The 27364-nt window shown below is 42.7% G+C and overlaps 1 pseudogene; it reads left to right on the forward strand.

Moving 5' to 3' along the window:
• The first annotated feature begins 14298 nt into the window (after positions 1-14298).
• On the forward strand, positions 14299-15025 carry LOC102418201 (annotated as a pseudogene).
• Positions 15026-27364: the final 12339 nt, after the last annotated feature.

Here is a 27364-nt window from a genome sequence, read left to right on the forward strand (position 1 = left end):
TAATAAAATTGAAACATTAATAAAAACAAAACAAAACAAACAGACAAACAAAAACTTTCAGAAAACAAAAGTCCTAGACCAGATGGTTTGACAGGGAAGTTTTACCAAACATTCAACAAAGAAATAAAACCTATCCTTCTCAGACTATTTCAAAAAATTCAAGAGGAAGGAACACTTCCACGCTCTCTCTATGAAGCCAGTATTACCCTAATCCCAAAATAAGATAAAGACACTAAAAATAAAAAGAATTACAGGCCAATATCTCTGATAAACATAGATGCTAAAATCCTCAAAAAGTCCTAGAAAATTGGATGCAGCATTACATTAGAAAGATCATACACCATGACCAAGTGTGTTTTATTCCAGGGTTGCAAGTCTGGTACAATATCTGTAAATCAATAAACGTGATACATCACATAAAGAAATTGTGAGACAAAAATCATATAATCATATCAATTGATGCAGAAAATGCATTCAACAAAACACAACACCCTTTCTTGATAAAAACTCTCAGCAGAGTGGGAATAGAGAGATTATACTTCAACATAACAAAAGCCTTATATGACACACCTACAGCCAACATTATACTCAATGGGCAAAAACTAAAACCACTTCCCCTAAGAACAGGAACAAGATAGAAATCCCCAATCTCACTACTCCTGTTAGACATAGTACTGGAAGTGCTAGCCATAGAGATCAGACAAGAAGAAGAAATAAAAGGCATCCAAATTGGAAAAGAAGTAAAACTGTCATTATTTGCAGATGATATGATATTGTACATAGAAAAACTCTAAAAATTCCATGAAAAAACTACTAGATTTAATAAATGAATTTGGCAATGTAGCAGGATGCAAAATTAACACCCAGAAATCTATGGCTTTTTTATATACCAATAATGAACTCACAGAAGCAGAAACTAAAAAAAAAAAATCTCATTTACCATTGCACCAAAAAAAATGAATATACCTAGGAATAAACTTAACTAAGGAGGTAAAAGACCTATACTGGGAAAAGTACAGGACTTTGAAAAAAGAGATAGAGGAAGACAGAAACAAATGGAAGGATATACCATGTTCATAGATTGGTAGAATCGACATCATTAAAATGTCCATACTACCCAAAGCAATCTATAGATCCAATGCAATTCCCATTAAAATACCAACGACATACTCAAAGACCTAGAACAATTTCTCCAAAAATTCATATGTAATAAAAAATACCCTGAATAGCTGCAGCAATATTGAGAAAGAAGAACAATGGTGGAGGGATCACAATACCAGACATCAAACTATATTTCCAAGCCACAGTTCTCAAAACTGCCTGGTACTGGCACAAGAACAGACATATAGACCAATAGAACAGAGAACCCAGAAATCTACCCAAGCTATTATGCTCAATTAATATTTGACAAAGGAGGCAATAGCATACAATAGAATTTGTGCACTGGGCACTGGGCACTGGGCCTCTAGTATCATCAATAATTGAAGTCGTGATCTTAAAGACATAGTTGTCCTCCTGTCCAATGAAGCCTTATCCTTAGTAGCCAAGAGGTGGAAACAATCTAACTGTCCATCAATGGATTAATAAATGTTTTAAAGAAATGTAGTATATAATACCATGGAATATTATTTAGCTTTAAAAAGGAAGTAAATCCTGTCATTTGCAACATCATGAATGTACCTTGAGGACATTATGCTAAGTAAAATTAGCCAGTCACAGAAGGACAAATATTACATGATTCCTTTTATATGAGACATCTAAAATAGTCAAACTCATAGAATCAAAGAGTAGAATGCTGATTGCCAGGGCCTTGCAGGAGGGAAAAATGTAATTGCTATTCAAAGGGTATCAAATTTCAGTTATATAAGTTGAATAAATTCTACAGATCCACTGTGTAACATTTTTGCCTATAGATACCAATATTACTGTATTGAGCACTTAAACATTTGTTAAGAGGGTAGCTATCACGTTAAATGTTCTTACCACAGAAAAAATAATCTTTATATTTCAGTGCTAATCTATTGTGCCCCAATTATTTGTCAAATTACTTATTACTGGAATCTATATCTACACTAATAAAAGAGAAACATGGTAATTAGCATACGACCGCTACCCTTCCCATTGGCTAATCAGCATATCCTTATGCAAATTAACTGTCAGCCAAGATGGCGGCTGGCAGCCATGCACTGAAGCGAGCAGGGAGGCTTGCTTGCTCCAGTGACTGCAAACTCCAACATTCCCCGCCTGAGTTGCCGGCCTCTCAGCTGCAACTCTAAGCAACTATGTACTATGTTGCAAATAAGAAGCTAAACAAAACCCCAGAAACCGGCTTTCAGTCAGCCAGGTTCAACCAGCCGGACCGCAACTTTGTATCAAATACAGAAGGAAAAACGAAGGCCAGAAACTGGCTTTCAGCAGCCGAGGCCTCAGAGCTAAAGCTGGCCCAGAATAAAAAAAAAGAAAAAAGAAAAAAGGGAGCTGTTGGGAGCTTTAGTCACCCGCCAGCCGGAAAACGGCCCTCAGCCCCTCACCCAGACTGGCCAGGCACCCCAGTGGGGACCCCCACCCTGATCCAGGACACCCTTCAGGGCAAACCAGCTGGCCCCCACCTGTGCACCAGGCCTCTATTCTATATAGTAAAAGGGTAATATGCCTCCTAGCACCGGGATCAGCGTGACAGGGGGCAGCGCCCAAACCCCCTGATCGCCCTGCGGCTCTGTGAGTGACAGGGGGTGGGGCTACAACCCCCTGATCAGCCCTGCTCTGTGCCTGATAGGGGGGAGCTCCCCAATCCCCTGATCGCCCTGCGGCTCTGTGTTTGACAGGGTGCGGCACCCCAACCCCACCCCCCCCCCACGGGCCCTGCTCTGTGTGTGACAGGGTAGAGCCATAACCTCTCCATTGGCCCTGCCCTGAGTGTGACAGTGGCGGCGCCCCAACCCCCTGATCGGCCCTGCTCTGTGGGTGATAGAGGGTGGTGCCCCAACCCCCCTCCATTGGCCTTGCTCTGTGTGTGACAGGGTAGAGCCATAACCTCCCCATTGGCCCTGCCCTGAGTGTGACAGGGTGCAGCACCCTAACCCCCTGATCGGCCCTGCTCTGTGTGTGACAGGGGGTGGCCCCGCAACCTCCCCATCGACCCTGCCTTGAGTGTGACAGGGGGCGGTGCCCCAACCCCCCAATCGGCCTTACCCTGAGCGTGACTGAGGGTGGCATCGCAACCTCCCCATCCGCCCTGCTCTGTGCATGATGGGGCGGCGCCCCAACTCCCCAATCGCCCCTGCTCTGAGCCCCACCAGCGGCTGCACCTAGGGATTGGGCCTGCCCTCTGCCACCCGGGAGCAGGCCTAAGCCAGCAGGTCATTATCTCCTGAGGGGTCCCAGACTGCAAGAGGGCACAGGCCGGGCTGGGGGACCCCCCTCCCCTCCCGAGTGCACAAATTTTTGTGCACTGGGCCTCTAGTATATATATAAAAGCATAAGTGACCGTTGCAACCAAAACAACCAAATGGATGACCAAACAGGATGCATGGGGCTACCAGGCCGGCAGGAGAGATAGTGAGGGCCAACCAAACAACTGAGCAGCAGGCCATATGGGGCGACCAGGCTGGCGGGGGGACAGTGAGGGGTGACCAAACAACTGAACAGCAGGCTGTGTGGGACAACCAGGCCAGTTGGGGGGGTGCAGTTGGGGGTGACTAGGCTGGCGGGAGGGTGAGGGGGGACCAGGCCGGCAGAGGGGGGCAGTAAGAGGCGACCAGGCCGGCAGGGGAGGCAGTTAGGGGTGACCAGGCTTGCGAGGGGGCAGTTGAGGGCGACCAGGACAACAGTGGGGGCAGTTAGGGGCGACCAGGCAGGTAGGCAGGTGAGCAGTTAGGAGCCAGTGGTCCCAGATTGTGAGAGGGATGTCCTAAACCAGCAGTTGGACATCCCCCAAGGGGTCCTGGATTGGAGAGGGTACAGGCTGGGCTGAGGGGGACCCCCCCCCATGCATGAATTTCATGCACCAGACCTCTAGTCTATTATAATTTATATTCTTTTATTTTAATATTTAGGTTTATTAATGATATGTATTAAAATTAAATTAATTTTTGTATTGATCTTATATCCTGCAATAATCTTATTTGATCTTAGCATAAAGGCTGAAAAGCAATCCTTCAATAATTTTATTTAAGTTGAAGGAGCACTGAAAAATTCTTTAGGATTGTCTACATTAATGAGTGTTCCAGAAATGAATAAAGATAATTGTTGTTTTCAAAAAAATAAGCAATCATCAAAATGACAGATTATAATGCCATGTAAGTTAAAACATGAAAGATACTAAATATTTTTATAGATTATACTACACGTCTATGTAGTAAACAATTAAAAACAAGTATAGAAATATTAAACATCAAATTAAGCATAACAGATAGCTTAGAATTGTGGATATGAGGAGGCAATGGGATAGGAAAATGTATACAAGCACATTGGGTAAAATGGGAGATCTATCTATCAACAGACATCATAGCTATATATGTATATTTCTGTTTATTCTGTATGGTTGAAATATTTTATTGTTGGAAAGAGAAAAATAAACAACAAATGAACATGTCTATAACCACATAAAATAAAGTTAACTGCTATTATATTTTGATAAATATCCTCTATCATGTGCGTGCGTGTGTTTAGATGCAGTAGCAAATTACCATAAATTTCGTGGTTTAAAACAAATTTATTACCTTAAATTTCTGTAGGTTAGAGGTCTGAAATGGGTGTCATTGGACTAAGATCAAGTGTTAGCAGGACTCTGTTCCTATCTAGAGACTTTAGTGAATCATCTCTTTCCCTGTGTGTGTGTGTGTGTGTGTGTGTGTGTGTATTTCCAGATTTTAGAATCTGCCTGCATTCCTTGGCTCATGACCCCTTCCTTCATTTTCCAACAACAAGTTTGCATCTCACTGACAAATTCTCTATAGTCACATCTATAGGAGGACACACGTGACCTCATTGGACTCACGCAGATAACCCAGGATAATCTCCCCATGTTAAGTGTGTACACCTGAAACGAATACAAAATAAAATTGATTGCAAACTGTAATTGAAAAAAAATTAAAAGATCAAAGAATAAATAGAATGAATAAAAAATAATAAACTTGCCGAAACCGGTTTGGCTCAGTGGATAGAGTGTCGGCCTTCGGACTGAAAGGTCCCAGGTTCCATTCCGGTCAAGGGCATGTACCCGGGTTGCGGGCACATCCCCAGTAGGAGATGTGCAGGAGGCAGCTGATCGATGTTTCTCTCTCATCGATGTTTCTAACTCTCTATCTCTATCCCTTCCTCTCTGTAAAAAATCAATAAAATATATTTAAAAAATAATAATAATAATAATAAACTGCTGCCCTGGCAAGTTTGTTAAGTGGTTAGAGCGTTGGCTCACACACTGAAGAGTTTCGGGTTTGATTCCTCGTCAAGGGCACGTACCTGGGTTGCAGGTTCGATCCCTGGTCCCAGACTGGGCATGTGCGGGAGGCAAACAATCGATGTGTTTCTTCTCTCTCTCTCTCTCTCTCTCTGTCTCCTCTTTGTCTCTCTCCCTTCCACTCTCTTTAAAAATCAATGGGAAAAATATCCTCCGGTGAGGATTAACAAAAAAAAAGCACCCATAAACTGCATAATCACGTGTGCTTTAATCACATCTATGTTTCCAATGTTTCTTGTGACATGTAAGGTAACATACTCACAGATTCTAGGGTTTAGGAGGTGGACATCTTTGAGAAGCCATTATTCTGCCTACCACTGTATATCTATAGTAGGCCCTTAAATAACATCATTTTGTTCAATGTCTTTAGTTATAACATTGATAAGAAAAAAAAGATTGATTCGCTTTTGGGGCCACTGTCTGTATCATTTGCATGTTCTCCCAAGTCTGTGTAGATTTTTTCTGAGTACTTGTGTTTCCTTCCACATTCCAAAGCTGTACATGTTAGGTTACTTGGAGTGTCTAAATTGTTCCATAGGAGTGAGTGTGGGTGTGAGTGTGATTGGCCCTGGCAATTGAAGAGCATTCTGTCCAGTGTAGTGTAATTTCCTGCTTTTCACAGAGCTTCAAGGATAGGTTCTGATCATCCTGGACCCTGAACTGGAATAAGCAGGTTGAAAAATAATGTTCTTATTTTTATTAATCTTTCTTAAATGTGTGTATAGCTTGCATTGATTTTAATGTTTAATACTATAAGTGTTTTAGGTCTTTAGAAGTTTGATTTTTTTGTTTTATTAATTTTATTGGAGTGACATTGGTTAAGAATATTATATAAGTTTCAAGCCTGCATTTCTATGATATCTGATCTTTATGTTGGATTGTGTGTTCATCACCCAAAGTCATATCATGTTTGGGACCAGAAATATGACATAGATATTTAGCTTTTTTAAAAAATATATATTTTATTGATTTTTTTTTACAGAGAGGAAAGGAGAGGGATAGAGAGTTAGAAACATCGATGAGAGAGAAACATCGATCAGCTGCCTCTTGCACGCCCCCTATTGGGGGATGTGCCCGCAACCAAGGTACATGCCCTTGACTGGAATCGAACCTGGGACCCTTCAGTCCACAGGCTGACGCTCTATCCACTGAGCCAAACCGGTAAGGGCAAGTATTTAGCTTTTGTTTATATGAATTAGCCTATGGTAAAAATGGTCATTTCACTTAAAGTTACAGTTTTCCAGAACCTATCAATGATATTAAGTGAGGACTTACTATATATCTATATCTATCTCTATCTATACATATATTTATACATTTATAAATATAAACATTTCTTTACATTTAACAATAAATCATTAACATTTTTTTCATAGTGTTCTCCTCAATATTTCCAGCATTCCAGCTGGCACCAAACATAGTTATTACAATATTATTGACATTATTTCCTATGCTTTAATTATCTTCCTGTGAATATTTTGTAACTACCAATTTGTGCTTCCTAGTCCCTTCATCTCTTTCACCCATAGTCCCCTCTGACACCAATTCTTTCTCTGTATCTATGAGTCTGTTTCAATTTTGTTTGTCCATTTTTTTATTTTGTTCTTTAGATTCCACATATAAGTGAAATTATATGTTATTTTTCTTTCTCTTATTTCACTGAGCATAATAGCCTCTAGGTCCATTCATGCTATGGCAAATGATAAGATTTCATTTTTTATGGCAGAGTAATATTCCATTGAATATATGTACCACAGCTTTTTTTCCCCACTTGTCTATTGATAGGCACTTGGGTTGGTTTCATAACTTGGCTATTATAAATAACTAGAGGCCTGGTGCACAAATTATTGCACCATGGGGTCCTTTGACCTGGCTTGTGGGATCGGGCCGAAACAGGCTCTCCAACATCCCCCAAGGGGTCCCGGATTGTGAGAGGGCACAGGCCAGGCCAAGGGACCCCACCAGTGCACAATTGGGGCCAGAGAGGGATGTGGAGGTTGGCCAGCTGGGGAGGGACTGCAGGAGGGCTCCAGGGTGTGTCCGGCCCATCTTGCTCAGTCCCGATTAGCCAGACTCCAGCAGCAAGCTAACCTACCGGCCAGAGCACCTGCCCCGTGGTGGTCAGTGTATGTCATAGTGAGCAGTTGAGCAGCCTTAACATATCATTAGCATATTATGCTTTGATTGGTTGAACGGATGACCAGATGACTGGACAAGTTCAAATTTGTAGTTACAAAATTATCACAGGGATATGAAGTATGCATAAGGAATACAGTCAACAATACTGTAATAACTACATATGGTAAAATATACTTGAAATATCAGGGACAACACTTTGTAAATTATATTATTATCTAACCACTATGCTGTGCACCTGAAACTAATCTATATATATAAAAGGCTAATATGCAAAGTCTCCCCTCAGGAGTTCGACAATCACTTGCTATAACGTGAGGTGACCACCAGGGGGTGGCACAGAATGAAGGAAGGCCCTGGCCAGCAGCTGGCAGCCAGGGAAGGGAGGCCCCTGCTGGCAGCTGGAAGGCCCCAATTGGCTCTGATCACTGTCCAGGCCTAGAGACCCTACCTGTACACAAATTTCATGCAACAGGCCTCTAGTACAAAATAATATTGAATATAAACTGTAATTATAAAATAAGACATTACTTAAAATAAATAAAAATGGGGTTTACATTATAAAATAGTTGAAGAAAACAAAAAATAATAGTATTTTGTGACACATAAAAACTTCATAGAATTCAAATTTCAGGGTTCAAAAATTAATTTTTATTGGAACACAGCCACCCATGAGCATTTGTTTTATGTATTGTTCAAGGAAGCAGCTTTTATACTGCAATGGCAGTGTTTAGTAATAGTGACAGAGACTTAATGGCATACAAAGCCTAAAATATTTACTATCTGACCTTTCCACAAAAAAGTTTTTTGGCATATGATTTAGAATCACTAAATCAGTCATTTCACAAACAGTAAGTGCTTACTCTACATAAAATTGAACTCAGGGAACAACTTAATACTATGGTTTTCAAGTTACCTTTCCCTTATTGAATCTCCTTCTCAAGTGAAATATTAGCTAATCCAAAAAGTAATTTAGATAAAAACAGAGATGCTCTGATTAGTGTCATGATAGGGATAGGTGTCCAAGGGTCTCACACAAATGGCTTTCTCCATGGTTTTCCCTCTTGCCTTCTCATATGGTAGTTCTTGAGCTACTCATAGCTCTACAGGCATGTGTAATACAAGTCCTTCATGGAACATCATTTGAAAACTGGTGGGACATTTCATCCCTTTACTTTTACAGAGAAAGAGAAAGACTCAGAGAAGTTAAGTGATTTACCCAAGGTAATCTAGTGGCATGGCTGAGACTATCACCCAAGTATCTGGATGTGAGTGTGTATGGTGTAGGGCAGTGTTAATGTCCATAAAAATAAAATTTGTGAACAGTGTCAGCATTCTCTGTAGATTAAGCTTCTTCTGAACAAAGTTAAAATAGACCATTGTTACTATAAGTGCAGTTATAGGTCATCTAGTTCAAATCTTCCATTGTACAGAAGAAAAAATATAGGGGCAAAGTAACTTCCTCAATGTAAACCAATGAGTTGCTAAAAAGCTAGAATTTTGGCTTCCATTTCAGTGAAATTTACCTTAAACCAGGTTGTATCCTACTGTAGGTATGTTAATTTTTTTAAAAATTAAATCTTTATTGTTCAGATTATTACAGTTGTTCCTCTTTTTCCCCCCATAGCTCTCCTCCACCCAGTTCCCACCCCACCCTCTGCCCTTACCCCTCCCACTGTCCTCATCCATAGGTATACGATTTTTGTCCAGTCTTTTCCTGCACCTCCACACCCCTTTCCCCCCAAGAATTGTCAGTCCACTCCCTTTCTATGCCCCTGGTTCTATTATATTCACCAGTTTACTCTGTTCATCAGATTTTTTATTCACTTGATTTTTAGATTAAGTTGTTGATAGATATGTATTTGCTGTTAATAATTTTTATCTTTACCTTTTTCTTCTTCCTCTTCTTAAAGAATACCTTTCAGCATTTCATATAATACTGGTTTGGTGGTGTGAACTCCTTTAGCTTTTTCTTATCTGTGAAGCTCTTTATCTGACCTTCAATTCTGAATGATAGCTTTGCTGGATAAAGTAATCTTGGTTGTAGGTTCTAGCTATTCATCACTTTGAATATTTCTTGCCACTCCCTTCTGGCCTGCATAGTTTCTGTTGAGAAATCAGCTGACAGTCATATGGGTACTCCCTTGTAGGTAACTGACTGTTTTTCTCTTCTGCTTTTAAGATTCTCTCTTTGTCTTTTGGCCTTGGCATTTTAACTATGATGTGTCTTGGTGTGGTCCTCTTTGGATTCCTTTTGTTTGGGGTTCTCTGTGCATCTTGGACTTGTAAGTCTATTTCTTTTACCAGATGGGGGAAGTTTTCTGTCATTATTTCTTCAAATAGGTTTTCAATATCTTGCTCTCTCTCTTCTTCTGGCACCCCCATAATTCGGATGTTGGTACACTTGAAGTTGTCCCAGAGGCTCCTTACACTATCTTCATATATTTGGATTCTTTTTTCTTTTTGCTTTTCTGGTTGGGTGTTTTTTGCTTCTTCGTATTTCAAATCTTTGACTTGATTCTTGGGATCCTCTTGTCTGCTGTTGGATCTCTGTATATTATTCTTTATTTCAGTCAGTGTATGCTTAATTTCTAGTTGGTCTTTTTTCATATCCTCCAGGATCTCACTAAATTTATCGGCGGTTTCTAGAAAATTCTTGAAAAAACTTAAAAGTGTGGTTTTAATATCAATATCCAGTAGTTTGCTTTCCTCCATTTCTGTCATTTGTGACCTGTTTCTTTGTCTCCACATTTTTTTATGCTTCCCTGTGTTGGTAGAGTGGCTTTGTGTGCTAGGTGTCCTATAGGGCCCAATGGCTCAGCCTCCCCAATTACCTGAGGTGGACACTCTTGGTGCACCCCTTTGTGGGCTTTGTGCACAGTCTCGTTGTAGTTAAGCCTTGATTGTTGTAGGTATCACTGGGAGGAATTGACCTCCAGGCCAATTGGCTGTGAGAATCAGCTGTGTCTACGGTGGGAGAACTTCTGTGCTGAAGACACCCTTATGGGGCAAGACTTGCTTCAGTGGGGCTTTGGTGCTCACTGAGTCTGCCCCCTGAGTGTGTCCCTTATGGATCTGAGGAGTTGTAATCTGGATGGTCCCACTCTGACCACTGGGTACAATGGCTCTTGGATCTAAGGAGGTGCTAATTTAGCCTCTGCCTGAGGCTACCCAGGAGGAGCTACGAAGAGATCTGCAGATTCCCCTTCCTTGTTTGGGGTTTGGAGGTGCCCAGATGAGGCCCAGCTGTGAAGCAATGCAAGCTGCTGTGGGGCCTTGGGCCTTCTCTTGGAAGTTCTGGGTCTGTCTGGCCAAGCTGCAGTTTGTTAGGTAATTTTCAGATTGCAAAGGGCCAAGGCATTCATATGCAAAAGGCTTGGTGGGGCGGGGTCTCGGGGAATCAACAGGGCAGAGCAAACAGCTATGGCTGATCCTCAGCCCTGCCCTAAGAGGCCCTGTGTCTCAGTGTCCTGGTAATTGCTGCAAGCACCTCTGAGAGAAAGCCGCCCTCGAGTTCCGGGTTCTGCCCGCTGCCAGACAGTCCAGTTTCTCCCCGTATGAGTCTGGGTCCCCAAAGACTTCCAGGAACTGAAGTTCAGAGCAGTTGGGGGCTTGTGACTCCCTCCCGATTCAAAAAGATAGCCGCGTCCTCAGTTGCCAGCCCTTGCCGCGTGCGCCTCCGTACCTCTGCACTTTACTTTCGCACCTCCTCTGAGTCTCGGTGTGCTTTTCTCTTTCCTTCTAGTTGTAGAATTTCCACTCAGCCAGCCTTCCTGTAGTTCTGGATGATGTCCGTTTTGTCTTTTAGTTGTATTTTTGAAGTTGTTGTGGGAGGCAGCAATTTCCGGTGTTTACCTATGCTGCCATCTTGGTTTCTCCTCAGGTATGTTAATTTTGAAGGTAAATTGTATGCTTGAAATCCTCTTTCAAAATATAAATAAGCAGAGAAATAATATATTAGTTTATCTTAAATAAGCAAGTCTTTATAATTTTTGGTATAGCATCAACTGACTTGGTGAGGGCCTGGCTTAAATAGGGAGAATTAAAAAGCTGCTTAGAGTTAGTCAGGACTGGCCTTACATGTAAGGTTATGAACTATGAATGTTTAAGCCAGCTCTTAATCACTCAGGTATAACCATCCAGACTTCTGACTAGCCAGACTACACCTGCCCTTTGCTGCTTATCTTCTGGATATCTTTCTGATACTTTGAAAGCTGCTTGAGACATGCTAAAAGTATTGGTAGAAGAGATTATAGTAATTGGCTCAATATATGTCTTGTTGCCATCTGTAGAAGTACACTCTTTTCATTAGTTTGGCCACCGAGGAAAGGGCCATTTGGTGCTTTGCCAAAGAGATACATGTTATAAGGGTAATTTAAAGACTTCCTTTGCCAATAATCCTCTTTGCAGCACACAAGTGAGGTTGTTTACTGGGCTTACAGATCTAGGTGCATTTTTTCTATATCTTCAGAGTTGTGTTGACTTTGAGCAACACGATTCCTTGACGTTAACAAACAGGTTAACTTTTCTCCCTAATGGATCTAGGATAACCAACTCCAATTTTGTTGGAATTGTTGGAATTCTTTGTGTTTAGAATCCAGGAACTGTATTACTTCCAGATATTCTTAAACCAGCTTTCAGATGTTGCGCAGTGGCTGTTGGTTGGTAAAATGGCCTTTTTTTCATAGTATATAGTTTGAACAACCTGAATGGCAAGTTCTTTTCTGAGGATGCTGAAAGATTACTAGGAAACTGATTACTGCATGACTGGATGGTAGATTGTCTCTATCTTTTTAAAATTTAAATTCTTTATTGTTTAAAGTTTTACGTAGGACTCCTTTCCCACCCTTGACCACTCCCCACCAGCCCCCAACCCCCAGCACATGCCCTCACCCCCCGATCTGTGTTCATTGGTTATGCTCATATGCATGCATAAAGTCCTTTGGTTGATCTCCAACCCCCTCACGCCCCGCCTTTCCTCATAGGTTGGACAGCCTGTTCCATGCTTCTATGACTCTGGTTCTATTTTTGTTCATTACTTTATATTGTTCATTATATTCCACAAATAAGTGAGATCATGTGATATTTATCTTTCTCTGACTGGCTTATTTCGCTTAGCATAATGCTCTCCAGTTCCATCCATGCTGTTACAAATGGTAAGAATTCCATCTTTTTTACAGCAGCATAGTATTCCACTGTGTAGATGTTTCACAGTTTTCTAATCCACTCATCTGCTGTTGGGCACTTAGGCTGTTCCAAAATCTTAGCTATTGTAAATTATGCTGCTATGAACATAGGGGTGCATATATCCTTTTTAATTGATGTTTCTGATTTCTTGGGATATATTCCTAGAAGTGGGATCACTGGGTTAAATGGGAGTTCCATTTTTTATTTTTTGAGGAAACTCCATACTGTTCTCCACTGTGGCTGCACCAGTCTGCATTCCCACCAGCAGTGCCCAAGGGTTCCTCTTTCTCTGCATCCTTGCCAGCACTTGTCGTTTGTAGATTTGTTGATGATAGCCATTCTGACAGGTGTGAGATGGTACCTTATTGTCGTTTTGATTTGCATCTCTCAGATGATTAGTGACTTTGAGCATGTCTCCTGGCCTTCTGTATGTACTCTTTTGAAAAGTGTCTATTTAGGTCCTTTGCCCATATTTTTATTAGATTGTTTATCTTCCTTTTGTTAAGTTGTATGAGTTCTCTATAAATTTTGGAGATAAAACCCTTATTGGAGACAATATTGGCAAATATCTTCTCCCATGTAGTGGGCTTTCTTATTGTTTTGTTGATGGTTCTTTTGCTGTGCAGAAGCTTTTTATTTTGATGTAGTCCCATTTGTTTATTTTCTCCTTAGTTTCCATTGCCCTAGGAGTTGTGTCAGTAAAGACATTGCTAAGACAAATGTCTGCTATTTTGCTGCCTATGGCTTCTTCTAAGATTTTTATGGTTTCCCACCTTATGTTTAAGTCCTATATCCATTTTGAGTTTATTTTTGTGTATGGTGTAAGTTGCTGGTCTAGTTTCTTTTTTTTTTTTTTTTGCATGTATCTGACCAATATTCCCAACACCATTTATTGAAGAGACTGTCTTGTCTCCATTGTATGCTCTTGCCTCCTTTGTCAAATATTAATTGAGCATAATGGCTTGGGTCAATTTCTGGGCTCTCTGTTCTGTTCCATTGATCTATATGTCTGTTCTTGTGCCAGTACCAGGCAGTTTAGAGGACAGTGGCTTTGTAATATAGCTTGATATCTGGCATTGGGATCCCTCCAACTTGGTTCTCCTTTCTCAAAATTGCTGCAGCTATTTGGGGTCTTTTTTTTTTTTAAATTCCAGATGAATTTTTGGAGAGTTTGTTCTAGGTCTTTGAATATGTAGTTGGTATTTTAATGGGGATTGCATTGTATCTATAGATTGTTTTGGGTAGTATGGACATTTTAATGATGTTGATTCTACTAGTCCATGAACACAGTATATTCTCCCATTTGTTTATGTCTTCCTCGATCCCTTTTTCAGCATCCTGTAATTTTCTGAGTACATGTCCTTTACCTCCTTTGTTATATTTATTCCTGGTATCATAATTTTTTGTTGCAATGGTAAATGGGATTTTTTTTTAGTTTCTCTTTCTTTGAGTTCATTATCTATAGTAATAATAGTCTTGGGCCATCACGTCTAGTCGGTAGTGATGGCCCAGGCATGGACGGTGCCCGGGGGGGGGGGGGGGGGGCTGGGCACGGGCTTGGTGTGGATGCCCACGGCGCCGGCTGGGGCATCACCGCCAGCCTCAACCCCGAAATAGCATTGCTGGCCGAACACCTGCTGAAGCCACTGCCCGCATACAAGCAGATCAAGACCGGGCCCTTCCTGGAGGCGGTGTCCCACTTGCTTCCCTTCTTTGATTGCCTTGGGTCCCCAGTGTTTATGCCCATCAAGGCAGACATAAGTGGTAACATCACTAAAATCAAAGCTGTGTACACTGACCCGGTCAAGTTCCAGACCCTGCAGAACATCCTGGAGGCAGAGAAGGAAATGTATGGAGCAGAGTGGCTCAAAGTGAGGGGCATGCTGGAGCTGATGTGGCTGAAAAGGGGCCTCCGCTTCATTCAAGTCTTTCTGCAGAGCATTTGAGACGAGGGAGTGGGACATTAGCCACTCCAACCTCATCCATGTCAATGCCACCAAGGCCTGCAAGATGGTGCTCAAGAAGTAGCACAGCTGGATCTTGCAGAAGATCTTCCAGGCAGCACTGTATGCCACTTCCTACAAGTCTGACTTCCTAAAAGCACTCTCCAAGGGCCAGAATGTGACAGAATAGGAGTGCCTGGAGAAGGTCCACCTGTTCCTGGTCAACTACACGGCCAGCATCAACATCATCTACAATATGTACACCAAGATGAATGCCAAGCTCAACTACAAGGTGTAGGTGTGCCCAGCGGTCGGCACTCCCAGAAACAGACAAGCCAGAATCACTGTGAAGCAAGCTAGAGGCTGCCTTGGCCTGTGTCTCCCAGAGCGGCCCAGAGTCTGGCTGGGGTTGCAGGGGACAGCCCTGATTTCTGAAAAGTCATTTTTGGGGTCCATCCTGAAAGAGCAATAAATAACCACCCTACTTATGAATCACTTGAATTTCACAACAGCACAGACCAACTGCCTTCATTTCAGTGTGATAAAAATCAGTTAATGTTGCTAATAAGTCAAGTCCTAGGGTTTTCTGTCCCGTACCCCCATGTGGTGCATGACCCTGGGGGAGCCCTGTCATACACCTCATTTTAAAAATGAGGATCTGGTGCAGTGATGTTTTGGGCCATCTAAGGACCACGAGGAGTCTGATTTGAAAATATACAGTATTTTATTTTTTGAAGCATACTGCTGTGTGCTCCTGTGATTGCACAGCCCAGCCTCACAACGCTGTCAGTATAGACCCCACTCTTTCCTACTGTCTTTGTCCAGATAGTTTTTTATATTTGAAAACAACCAGCAAGCCTTTGATGACCTTGCCCAAGATGACTTTATTTTAAAGCTATCAGGTATGAGTAACTGACCAGAGATGACTAAATTTGCATTCTTCTGCATAAGTATTTTCTTCAGGGACAGCCTACCCCACCTAAGAAACTACCTATCATGTGTGTTCTCTCAGAAGGCCTCCCGATGCCGAGACCCAAGGAATCACCTCGCTGCCTTAACTGTCCCTCCTGGCACTAACAAGAGCTATATTTTGCAAGTGTTGGGGTGAATAAAGGGACCCCCAAAGAATTCATGTGTGTTCAAAACCCTATGAGGAACAATTGGTGATTTTTATGCAAACACTAAATAATTCTTAAACAATTCTCTATTTTGGAATAAAAAATTCTATATAATAAAGAGGAAATATGCAAATTGACCGCCAAACCGTTGCACAACATGGCCACCCCCATGTGTTCACAAGATGGCCACCCTGTCATCACAAGATGGCCAGCAGGGAAGGGCAGTTGTGGGCGACCAGGTCAGCAGGAGAGGGCAGTTAGGAGTGACCAAGCCAGCAGGGGAGGGAAGTTAGGGGTGACTGGGCCTGCAGGGGAGGGCAGTTGGGGGGTATTAGGCCTGCAGGGGAAGGCAGTTGGGGGCAATCAAACTGGCAGGGGAGCAGTTAGACATTGCTCAGGCTGGCAGGGAAGTGTTTAGGGGTGATCAGGCTGGCAGGCAGAAGTGGTTAGGAGCAATCAGGCAGGCAGGCAGGTGAGCAGTTGGGAGCCAGCAGTCCCAGATTGTGAGAGGGATGTCTGACTGCTGGTTTAGGCCCGATCCCACAGGGATCTCCCAAGGTGTCCCAGATTGGAGAGGGTGCAGGCTGGGCTGAGGGAAACCCCCCCCCCCCCAGTGCACAAATTTCGTGCACCGGGCCTCTAATCTATCCTATCTAATAAAAGAGAAACATGGTAATTAGCCATACGGCCGCTACCCTTCCCATTGGCTAATCAGGGCGATGTGCAAATTAACTGCCAGCCAAGATGGCAGCCGGCAGCCAGGCAGCTTAAAGCTAACAGGAGGCTTGCTTGCTTCAGTGACGGAGGACTCCAATGTTCCCCGCCTGCCGCTGCCGGCCTCTGAGCTTGCAGTTTGAAACATTGTAACAAATATAGAAGCTAAACAAAACCCCAGTAACCTGTTTTCAGTCAGCCGGGATCTCAAGGCTGGAGTCGCAACAAAGTTTCAAATACAGAAGGTAAACAAAGGCCAGAAACCTGCTTTCAGCAGCCGAGCCTCAGAGAGAAAGCTGGCTCTCAGCTCCAGTGACAGTCATAGAAGGTAAAGAAATGCCAGAATAAAAAAAAAGAAAGAAAAAAAGGAGAGGTTTGGAGCTTCAGTCGCCCGCCAGCCTGAAAACAGCCCTCAGCCCCTCACCCAGACTGGCCAGGCACCCCAGTGGGGACCCCCACCCTGAAGCAACAAGATGGCGGCTAATTTGCATACTGAAGGCAGGCGGCAGCAGGCAAGGCTGTCTGCGGTCTGGGACCCGGATCTGTGACCCTGCCAGGCGGGGGGCAGTGCTTGAGGCTGTCTGCGGTCTGGGACCTGGATCCAAGTCCTCACGGGTGGGGCGGTAGTGCTTGAGGCTGTCCGCGGTCCAAGGACCCAGATCTGTGACCCTGCTGGGCAGGAGGCAGTGCTTGAGGCTGTCCGTGGTCCCAGGGCCTGGATCTGTGAACCTGCTGGGCGGGGGGCACCGCAGGAGGCTGTCTGCATTCCGGGACCCAGATCTGTGACCCTGCCAGACGGGGGGCAGCGCTTGAGGCTGTGCATGGTCCCGGGACTCCGATCCGTGACCCTTCACAGTGGGGAGGCAGCCATCAGCGCCCAGGAGTGACTGCGCAAGATCCGCCTCCTGGCCCAGGAGGTGCAGGATCGCAGGGACAGCCACCGTGGCAGGCCAGACTGATGTCCTCCTGGCTGCACCACGGGGGTTTGCGGATCTGCAAAACCAGAGGCCTCCGGTATGCACATACACCCCTGGCGTGCGAACATCCCCCAGCACACTGTCACCCTCCCACACTTGCAACAGTTGCAAACCAAGGCGTGCACAAGTTCCCCCCCACCTCTCCACCACACTTCCATCAACCCGGCATGCCTAACACCCCCACAGGATGTGCACACATCCCCTCTGATGCGCTCACGTCCTTTGGAGAGTGTCTGGGTGTTCTGGGTGCTGAGAGTTGGCGCCTGTGAGATGACAGTGAGAGGGCGGAGTGGTGATGCCCTGTTCCCATGGAGGCCAGTGCAGCTATGAGATCACCTCTGGGGAGTTAATGCAGGTGCTGAGGCAGGAGCAGGTGCAGACAGACACACCTGGTGGGCGCGGGCGGCCCTCTCTGAGGTGCCTTCGGTCAGCGTTCAAGATCAAGAGCCCAGAGGCAGAGAGGAATTCCGTCCTCTCAGTGAAACAGTGGGATAGTCGGGGCGACTGTAGAGGAGGAATGTGCACTTTGGTTCCAGCACCCATGAGCGAAGGCTGCCCTGACTGAGCCTCGCTTGCTTGGGGCCTAGCGCACTCCTGCCGGGCAACGGGTGACAGGACGTGCTTTTCCGAATTAATGAGAGAAAACATTGATTCTCCTGCTGCCCACGAAGGTGGAAAGTGAAGTGGGGAGACATGTGGGGAATGAGTGAGGTTCCCTGTCTGGGGGTTCCAAATCTGCTGTTGGTTTCTTTCACCACTGACTAGAGATATACAGGGTGTCCCCCCAAAATGTATACACACTTTGAATACCTACTAATTCCAATGGTTTTAAGCATAAGAAAGAAACAACAATGGAGCTGTTATCTGTTAAAAGTGTGGGCACAAACAGGTAGCTGGACATTCCCTGAGGGGTCTCAGATTGGAGAGGGTGAAGGCCAGACTGAGGGGCCCCTTCTCCCCCCCTACCCCAGTGCACGAATTTCGTGCACCGGGCTACTAGTATATATATAAAAGCCCAGTGACTGGAATGGTGGAACAACCAGAATGATTGGAACAGTGGAGTGACAGAACGACCAGTGGAATGGTGGAATGACCAGAATGACCAGTGGCTATGACATGCACTGTGGCGGCCAACCAGCCTGATCCAGGCCCTGATTTGGCCTACCCACCCCCTTGGCCAGCCCGGCCCCTGATCCGCCTCCAACACCCCGATTGGGGGCAGGGCTGGCTGGCCAACCACCCTTGGCCCCTTCTCTACCCCTTGCTGGCCCGGCCTAATGGGCCCCCATCAGGGTGGGCCAGCCGGACCCCACCTGTGCACGAATTCGAGCACCAGGCCTCTAGTTGGTGTATAAAAAAGCCATAGATTTCTGGGTGTTAATTTTGTATCCTGCTACATTGCTGAATTCATTTATTAATTATAGTAGTTTTTTGATGGAGTCTTTAGGGTTTTCTCTGTACAATATCATGTCATCTGAAAATAATGACAATTTTACTTCTTTTCCAATTTAGATACCTTTTATTTCTTCTTGTCTGATAGCTATGGCTAACACTTCCAGTACTATGTCAAACAGGAGTGGTAAACGTAGGCATCCTTGTCTTGTTACTGTTCTTGGGGAAATGGTTTTAGTTTTTGCCCATTGAGTAGGTTTGTCATATAAGGCTTTTATTATGTTGAGATATGATCCCTCAATTCCCACTTTACTGAGAGTTTTTATTAGGAAAGGATTTTGGATTTTGTGAAATGATTTTTCTGCATCAATTCATATGATTATGTAATTTTTGTCTCTCAATTTGTTTATGTGATATATCACATTTATTGATTTTCAGATATTTTACCAGTCTTGCATCCCTGGAATAAATCCCACTTGGTCATGGTGTATGATCATTCTAATGTAATGCTGGATCCGATTTGCTAGAATTTTGTTGAGGATTTTAGCATCTATGTTTATCAGGGATATTGGCCTGTAGTTCTTTTTCTTTGTGTTGTCTTTATCTGGTTTTGTAATTATGGGAATGCTGGCTTCATAGAAAGTGCTTGGAAGTGTGCCTTCCTCTTGAATTTTTTGTAATAGTCTGAGGAGGATAGGTTTTATTTCTTCATTGAATGTTTGGTAAAACTCCCTTGTGAAGCCTTCTGGCCCCAGGCTTTTGTTTGCTGGAAGTTTTTTGATGACAACTTCAATTTTCTCCTTAGTTATCAGCCTGTTGATATTTTTAAAATTCTTCTTGGTTGAGTTTTGGAAGGTCTTATTTTTCTAGGAATGTGTCCATTTCTTCTAGGTTGACCAGTTTATTGGAAAAGAGTTGTTCACAGTATTTTTTTAAACAATATTTTGTATTTCTGTTTGGTCTGTGGTTATTTTGCCTCTTTCATTTCTGATTGTGTTTATTTGGGTCCTCTCTCTTTGTTTCTTGATGAGCCTGGTTAGAGGTTCATCAATCTTGTTTATCCTTTCAAAGAACCAGCTCTTGGTTTCATTGATCTTTTTTATTGTATTTTTGGTCTCTGTGTCATTTATTTCTGCTCTGATCATTATTATCTCTTTCCTTCTGCTCACCCTGGGCTTCTCTTGGTGCTATCTTTCTCATTCTTTAAGTTCTAGAGTTAGATAATTTATTACAAGTGTTTCTTGTTTTTTGAGGTAGACCTGTAGAGCTATGAACTTCCCTCTCAGGACTGCTTTCACTGTATCCCATAGGTTTTGGGTTGTTGTGTTTTCATTGTCATTTGTTTCCACAATGTTTTTAATTTCTTGTTTGATCTCTTTGGTAACCCAATCATTGTTCAGTATCATGGCATTCAGCCTCCAAGTGTTGCAATTTTTTTATTGTTTTTTTTTATTATAGTTGAATTCTAATATTATGTCATTGTGATCTGAGAAGATGCTTCATATGATTTCATTCTTCTTGAATTTGGAGATACCTTGCCTGTGCCCCAATATGTGGCCTGTCTTTGAAAATGTCCCATGTGCACTTGAGAAGTATATTCTGTATATTCTTGTATATTCTTGTATATTCTGTAGCTTTGGGATGAAATGTTCTGAAGATGTCAATTAAGTCCATCTCATCTAGTGAGTCATTTAGGATTGCTGTTTATTTGCTGATTTTTTTTTTTGTATAGAGGATTTATCCAGTGATTTCAAGGTATTAAAGTCCACTACTATGATTGTATTCCTGTTGATCTCTTCCTTGATATCTTCCAGAAGTTTTTTTTTTTTTATGCATTTCGGTGCTCCTGCATTGGGTGCATAAATGTTTACCAGCGTTATATCCTCTTGTTGTATCAATCCCTTTAGTATTATGAAGTGGCCTTCTTTATCTCTTGTTATGGCCTTCACGTCGAGATCTATTTTTTCAGATATAAGTATTGCTACCCCAGCTTTTTTTTTCATTTCAATTTGCCTGAAATATATTTGTCCATCCCTTCACTTTCATCCTGTGTGAGTCTCTTGTTCTGAGGTGGGTCTCTTGTAGACAGCACATATATGGGCCATGTTTTCTTATCCTTTCAGCCACTCAGTGTCTTTTGATTGGAGCATTTAGTCCATTTACGTTTAAAGTTATTATTGATAGGAACTTGTTTGTGGCCATTTTTAATTTTCTGTGCCTGCGTTCCTTCTTCCCTCCTTTTTTCCCCTTCTTTTTATAAGAGTTCCTTCAGCATTTCTTGCATTCTTGCATTTCTGGCTTTGTATTGTTAAATTCCCTTAGCCTTTTTTTTTTGTCTGTGAAGCTCCTGATGTCCCCTTCAATTTTGAATGATAGTCTTGCTGGATGGAGTATTCTTAGATTAAGTCCCTTGCTTTGCATTACTTTGTATACCTCATTCCATTCCCTTCTTGCCTGATGTGTTTCTGTTGAGAAATCATTTGATAATTTAATGGGAAATCTTTTGTAGTTAACTCTTTGTCTCTCTCTTGCAGCCCTTAAGATTCTCTCTTTGGTGTTAATGTTTGCCATTGTAATTATGACGTGTCTTTGGGTGGGTCTTTTGGGGTTCAACTTATTTGGGACTGTGCTTGTGTCTCTTTTTTTCCTTTCCTGAATTATGGAAGTTTTCTGTCATTATTTTTTCAAATAGGTTCTCTAATCCTTGCTGCTCTTATTGTCCTTCTGGAATCCTTATTAAATGTATGTTATTTCATTTCATGTTGTCCCAAAGATCCCTTAGGCTCTCCTCCTGCTTTCTAATTTTTTTTCTCCAGTTGCTGTTCAGATTGGGCTTGTTTTTCTACCCTGTCTTTTATCTCACTAATTAGGTCCTCCACTTCTCTTAGTCTACTACTGAAACCTTCCATAATGTGTTTTATTGTAGCTACATCACTCTTGATTTCTTCTTGATTCTTACATAGGTTGTTGATTTTTCTTGTCCATCCAGTTTATGAACTGTATGGCCAGTATTCTGAATTCTTTTTCTGACATATTGCATGCCTCTATTTCATTTAGTTTCTTTTTAATGGGTGATTCCTCCTTTTCTTTCCTTTGGGGGTTGCTTTTTTTGTCTCCCCATTTTTACTGTCACTGAAGGGTCCAGTTGCCAAGTTGCATAGAGCCTGAGCTGTGCAGAGGGCTTGGAGGGAGTATAGAGCATCCCCACAGTCAAGGGTGGGCTCAGGGTATTGGGAGGTGTGTTCACACAGCAGGAACTCTGTGAGCATCAAGAATTAGGGGTGGCTAGGGTGCCCAGGAGATGCAGTCTCTGACAGTCAGAGTCCGGCTGGGGTGTCCGTGAGACGTGGCTGGCAGGAGCAATGCACGTAAACAGTCAGGGGCTGGTTCAGGTGCCTGGGAGGCATGGCTGGTGGACCCTGCACACGGGCAGTCAGGGCTCCCTCTGTGCCTGGGAGGCACGTTGGGTGGGAGCCCTGCACACCAACAGTCAGGGCTGGCTCAGGGCTTTGGACCATGACCAGTGGCAGCCCCGCATTCCCACAGTCAGGGTTGGCTCTGGTTCCTGGAAGGCACAGCCAGTGGGAACCCCATGTAACTTGTCTCTTGATTCAGAAAGATTTATATTGAATACTAGTGGCCAGGTGCATGAAATTCATGCACAGGGGCGGGTGACCCTCAGCCCGGCCTGCACCCTCTCCACTCTTCCCCTAACCACTCTGCCTGGCAGCCTACTCACCCAAAACTGCCCCCTGCTGCTGGCCTGCTTGCCCCCAAATGCCCCCACGCCAGCCTGATCACGCCCAACTGCCCCCTGTGCCAGTGTGCTTGCCTCCAACTGCCCCCCCCCCCCACTGGCCTGCTCACTACCAACTGCCTCCCTGCTGGCCTGCTCGCCCCCATTTTCCCACCCCACTGGCCTGCTCGCCCCCTACTGCCCCCCTGCTGGCCTGCTCACTCCAAATTGCCCCCCCTGCTGTCCTGATCACCTCCAACTGACCCCCACTGATGGCCTGCTCGCTCCCAACTGGCCCCCCTGCTGGTCTGCTTACCCTAAATGGCCCCGCCCCCCATCAGCCTGATCACCCACAACTGCCATCCCATCCTGGCCTGATCACCCACAACTGCCCTCCCCTCTTGGCCTCTAACAGCCTCTACCTCGGCTCCGGCACCATGGCTTTGTCCAGAAGAACGTCTGGAAGGTCTCCTGGAAGGTCTCCCAGTCTAATTAGCATATTACCCTTTTATTAGTATAGATATGCTGAGAGAAGATCAGATGTTATGGAGGTTGTATTGTGGAACTATTTCTCTTTTCCATTTCTTACAATAAGGGTCATTCTCTAACTCTAGCAATCATATTGGGCCTGAAAACTTGGTTCAAAAATATCATTATGAACCATTTGCACGTTGATGTAAATTAGATTATTGACAGTAGAGTGAGCTGTATCGGTGGGCTCCTGGGGGAGAAACAACTCTCTTGTTTTCTTGAAATCACTGGATCTTCCACGGAAAATTGTTTTCCTATTATATACTCCTGGTAATATTATAATGCAGTAGAATTGTTTACATACTTTTTATTCTGTGCTGTGACAGTTGTATTTCTTAATCAGTAGTTTTACATAATTAAAAACATCATAAGCCTAAAATTAGAGACAGCGTTGGGTTCTTTGGAGAACATCTGGGTATCTTTGAATAATCACCTGACATCTGAGTCCAGCAGCAGCCCCCAAATTGACTACAGTCAGATTGTCACAGCCTCTATTTAGTCAGCAAATGTCTGAAAATAAATTTACCATCTGAATTCTATTCTTTGTGACTAGAGTTCATGACTAGAGTGATCAGAGTTGCTGGTTTGTCTGGGGATAGTTATAGTTTATACCTGTAATTATTTGTAGTGCCACTTTACCCTTAAAATGTCCCAGTTTGCCCAGCTGGTGTTGCTCAGTGGTTGAGTGTCAACCTATGAACCAGGAGGTAACAGTTCAATTCCCAGTCAGAGCACATGCTCAGGTGGCGGGCTCCATCTCCAGTGTGGGGCATGCAGGAGGCAGCCAATCAATGAATCTCTCTCACCATTGATGTTTCCAGCTCTCTCTCCCTCTCCCTTCCTCTCTGAAATCAATAGAAACATATTTTTTTTAAATGTCACAGCTTAAATGATAAAGTATATGGTTATCCTTTGACCATGGACAAGCAACATTTTAAACATCAAATACTGTGCTGGCTGCTGTTTTGTGGGGACACCTCAAGACAAAATATCTCATTGACTCTAGTTATCTTTTCCTTCATTGTAAGGCAGAAGGAAGAAAAGAATGTCAAGTTGACAGGTTTCAGAGTCATTGGCAAGACATTTTACTACTCACAAGCTTTTTAGATATCCTTCACTGCCTTGGAATAGGGTAATTAATGGAAGCTCTTTCTTTTCTAATATTGCTTCCATCCTGATGTGCAACTTTGGTTTCCAAGGCTCTGCATTGAGAAGGAGACTCCTGATCATTTTAAATATCTTTGAAACCTGACATCAAAGAGCCCTTTTCTTGCCTACTTCACTCCCAGTACTTCTTCATTCTGATGTTCTTTTTTTTTCATTTTGAAAACTTCTTGACCCAACTGTGAGGTTAATGTCCTACAACTTTCTAGAAATTCTCTTTAGGAGAAGTGTTCTCAAAAACAGAAAAAGCAGGCATGATTTGTCAGCAATAAAGCCAGGAACATTTTGACATGGAGCTACATTTTGAAAATATGTGATGTCACACACACACACACACACACACACACACACACACACACACACCAAACAAACTAAAGGACAATAAAAGATTATTTTTCTTTTGAGTCTCCAAGAGTAAACTGGGATATTTTCATAAAAGCTACCTTTTTAACACAAAAGTTACTTTAAATCAGGATAATATAGACTCTTCTTGTGTTAGTGGTAACTATTTTTTTATTTTATGCAATATATTTAATGCCAATGACCTGTCTTCCTCAGGTGGTAAAATCAGCTTATACAGGATAGCTCCAACAAGATAAAGAAAGAAAAGGTTTCTGAAATGCATAAATCTCTGCACTTATGTGATGTAGTAGTATCATTGTGGATTAACATATATCTGTGGCTACTACAGTGAAGGCAAGCTGGGTGAACTCTAGTGTGGTACTGAGAAAGGCAAACTCATATTGGGGCAGTGATATTTAAGTCAGACACTCCTGGGATCCCAAAATCCTTTTGGAAGAGGGCATGTAGAGTTCCTGGTCTTCTCTCCCTCTCCCTCTCCCTCTCCCTCTCCCTCTCCCTCTCCCTCTCCCTCTCCCTCTCCCTCTCCCTCTCCCTCTCCCCCTCCGTCTCCCTCTCTCTCATTCTGTGCAACATCAGTCATAGTTGATTCCTCCAATATTGGAGGTGGCAAACATTTGGGTATTGTATATTGCAGCTTATTGGGATTTGGATTGATAGAGTAAATGAGACCCACTAATTTATAACAGACTACTTCAACATCTTTTGGAGATGCTTTTGAAATGGGTGCTCAGTACAGTGGTTCTTAAGGCAAAACTTTTGAATGTGGCTCTAAAGAGATGGTAAAGCTTGGGCAATAAAAAGTTATAGGATGCATAATTCTATAAATTTCAGAGCAAGAAGGAATTTTAGATACAATCTAATTAACTTTTGATTATAATATACCAATAATATTTTTAAAACATAAGAAATGATATAAGCTTGCTAAATTTGAATATAGCCAATTAGAGATATGCTCAAGGAAAAATGTTACCATTTCTATTATCAGCATATCATAAAATAATGGCCTTCTTAAATCCAATGGCCTTCTTAAATCCAATACCAATAAGTACATAGGTTCAGAATTTTACAAATTGACTGAATTTAGCTTAACCAAAAGCTACATTATCTTTATATAATTTTTTGCTCAGTAAATATTTTGTCACTGACTGATACCTGTCTATAGACTGCTATCTGGGAACAACTGACTTAGTCCACCTACATTCATTCTACAGTTGAATGAAGGGGGGCCCACAGAGAGAAAATGATTTGCTTAAGGATCCACAACTGGTTAATGGCAGAGGTGAGGCTATAATATGAACATTATGAGTTTGGTCCAAGATTGTCTGCCCTCCTGGCATAGAACATGAAGTGAGGGGAAATTTTAAATAAGGGGATCCATATATTATGACAATTTTTAAAAAACATTTTTTATTACAGTAGTTGCTACTGCAAACTCTATCTTAATAAATTTTTCTGGAACAACTTATGTAAGTTTAGGGCTGTGCCTGTCTGAATAAAGAGATAAATGTAATTTGAAATACACAGCTGGTTGCATTGATTTAATTTATTCTTCCATTATCCAGTTGACTTTACAAGGGTAGGCAGAGAAAGAAGTTAAATACAAACAATGATTTCTTAAGTCAAGAGGTTGTGAAAATTGTTTAAATTGTATTAGTGTCTAAATATTAAATCTTGACAGGGGCTTCAGCACAATTTTTTTAATATACAAATGTTGGTGAGGCTGCCTTTTCATATCACTTTCAATATTTCTGTTGCATTAGAGCCAGTCAGTGAATCCAGCTGCTATGTGGAGCCTCAAATGCACAAGTGCATAACAAGTGACTCTACGTGTGCTACCTTTATCTTGAATATTCATGAAGATGGAGAATTGAAGGGACACATGCCTTCACTTCATTATTGGTATTCACAACACAATTTACAGATTGCTGAGATCTCAGTGCTAACACCTATTCAATTTTTCAAACCCAAGACTAGATTATGTGGCCAACCATGGTACACCTACATACAGATTAGAAGTTGACTGGTTCAGAGAGTAGAGATGGACTGGGAGATATTCCTTTTCTTTAATATTTTTATTTTTTAGAGCAGTCTGCTGCCTTTATGATAGCCTGTGAGGGATTCCCAGAAAGGGTTCTGTGTCCTCAAATCATCCTGTATCCTAGTGGCTCATTCCTTTGGCATAAGAAACTTTTTCTTCCCTATCCATGGATAATTCCCAGAAAGGGAGAGGAAAATACACAGTATTAGCTCTTAGTACTTTAGCCTGGAAGACTTTTTTCAGTCTTTCCAAGGAAAAGTAGTTCAGAAAAGAACCAGAGAAAGTAAGTTACCAAAGTAAAGAAGAAAGGGAGGATGGCCCAAGGGGGCTATCAGTGGAGGGGAAGAACGTGGAATGCTGCAATGACTCTTTATAAACATAAGGGTAGGAGAAAGAAATTGGAAACCTGTCTAAGGGTTATGAAATTAGAAGAGAGTATTCTTTTTTTAAAAAAAAAAACCCTTTTGTTGTTTAAAGTATTATATATTTCTCCTTTTTCCCCCATTAACCTCTCCCCGGTCATTCTCACCCCCCAGCACATGCCCTCACCCTCATACTATCTGTGTCCACGGGTTATGCTTATATGCATGCATACAAGTCTGTC

Source organism: Myotis lucifugus, unplaced genomic scaffold (genome assembly GCF_000147115.1).
Source record: "Myotis lucifugus unplaced genomic scaffold, Myoluc2.0 scaffold_13, whole genome shotgun sequence".
Taxonomy (NCBI): Eukaryota; Metazoa; Chordata; class Mammalia; order Chiroptera; family Vespertilionidae; genus Myotis; species Myotis lucifugus.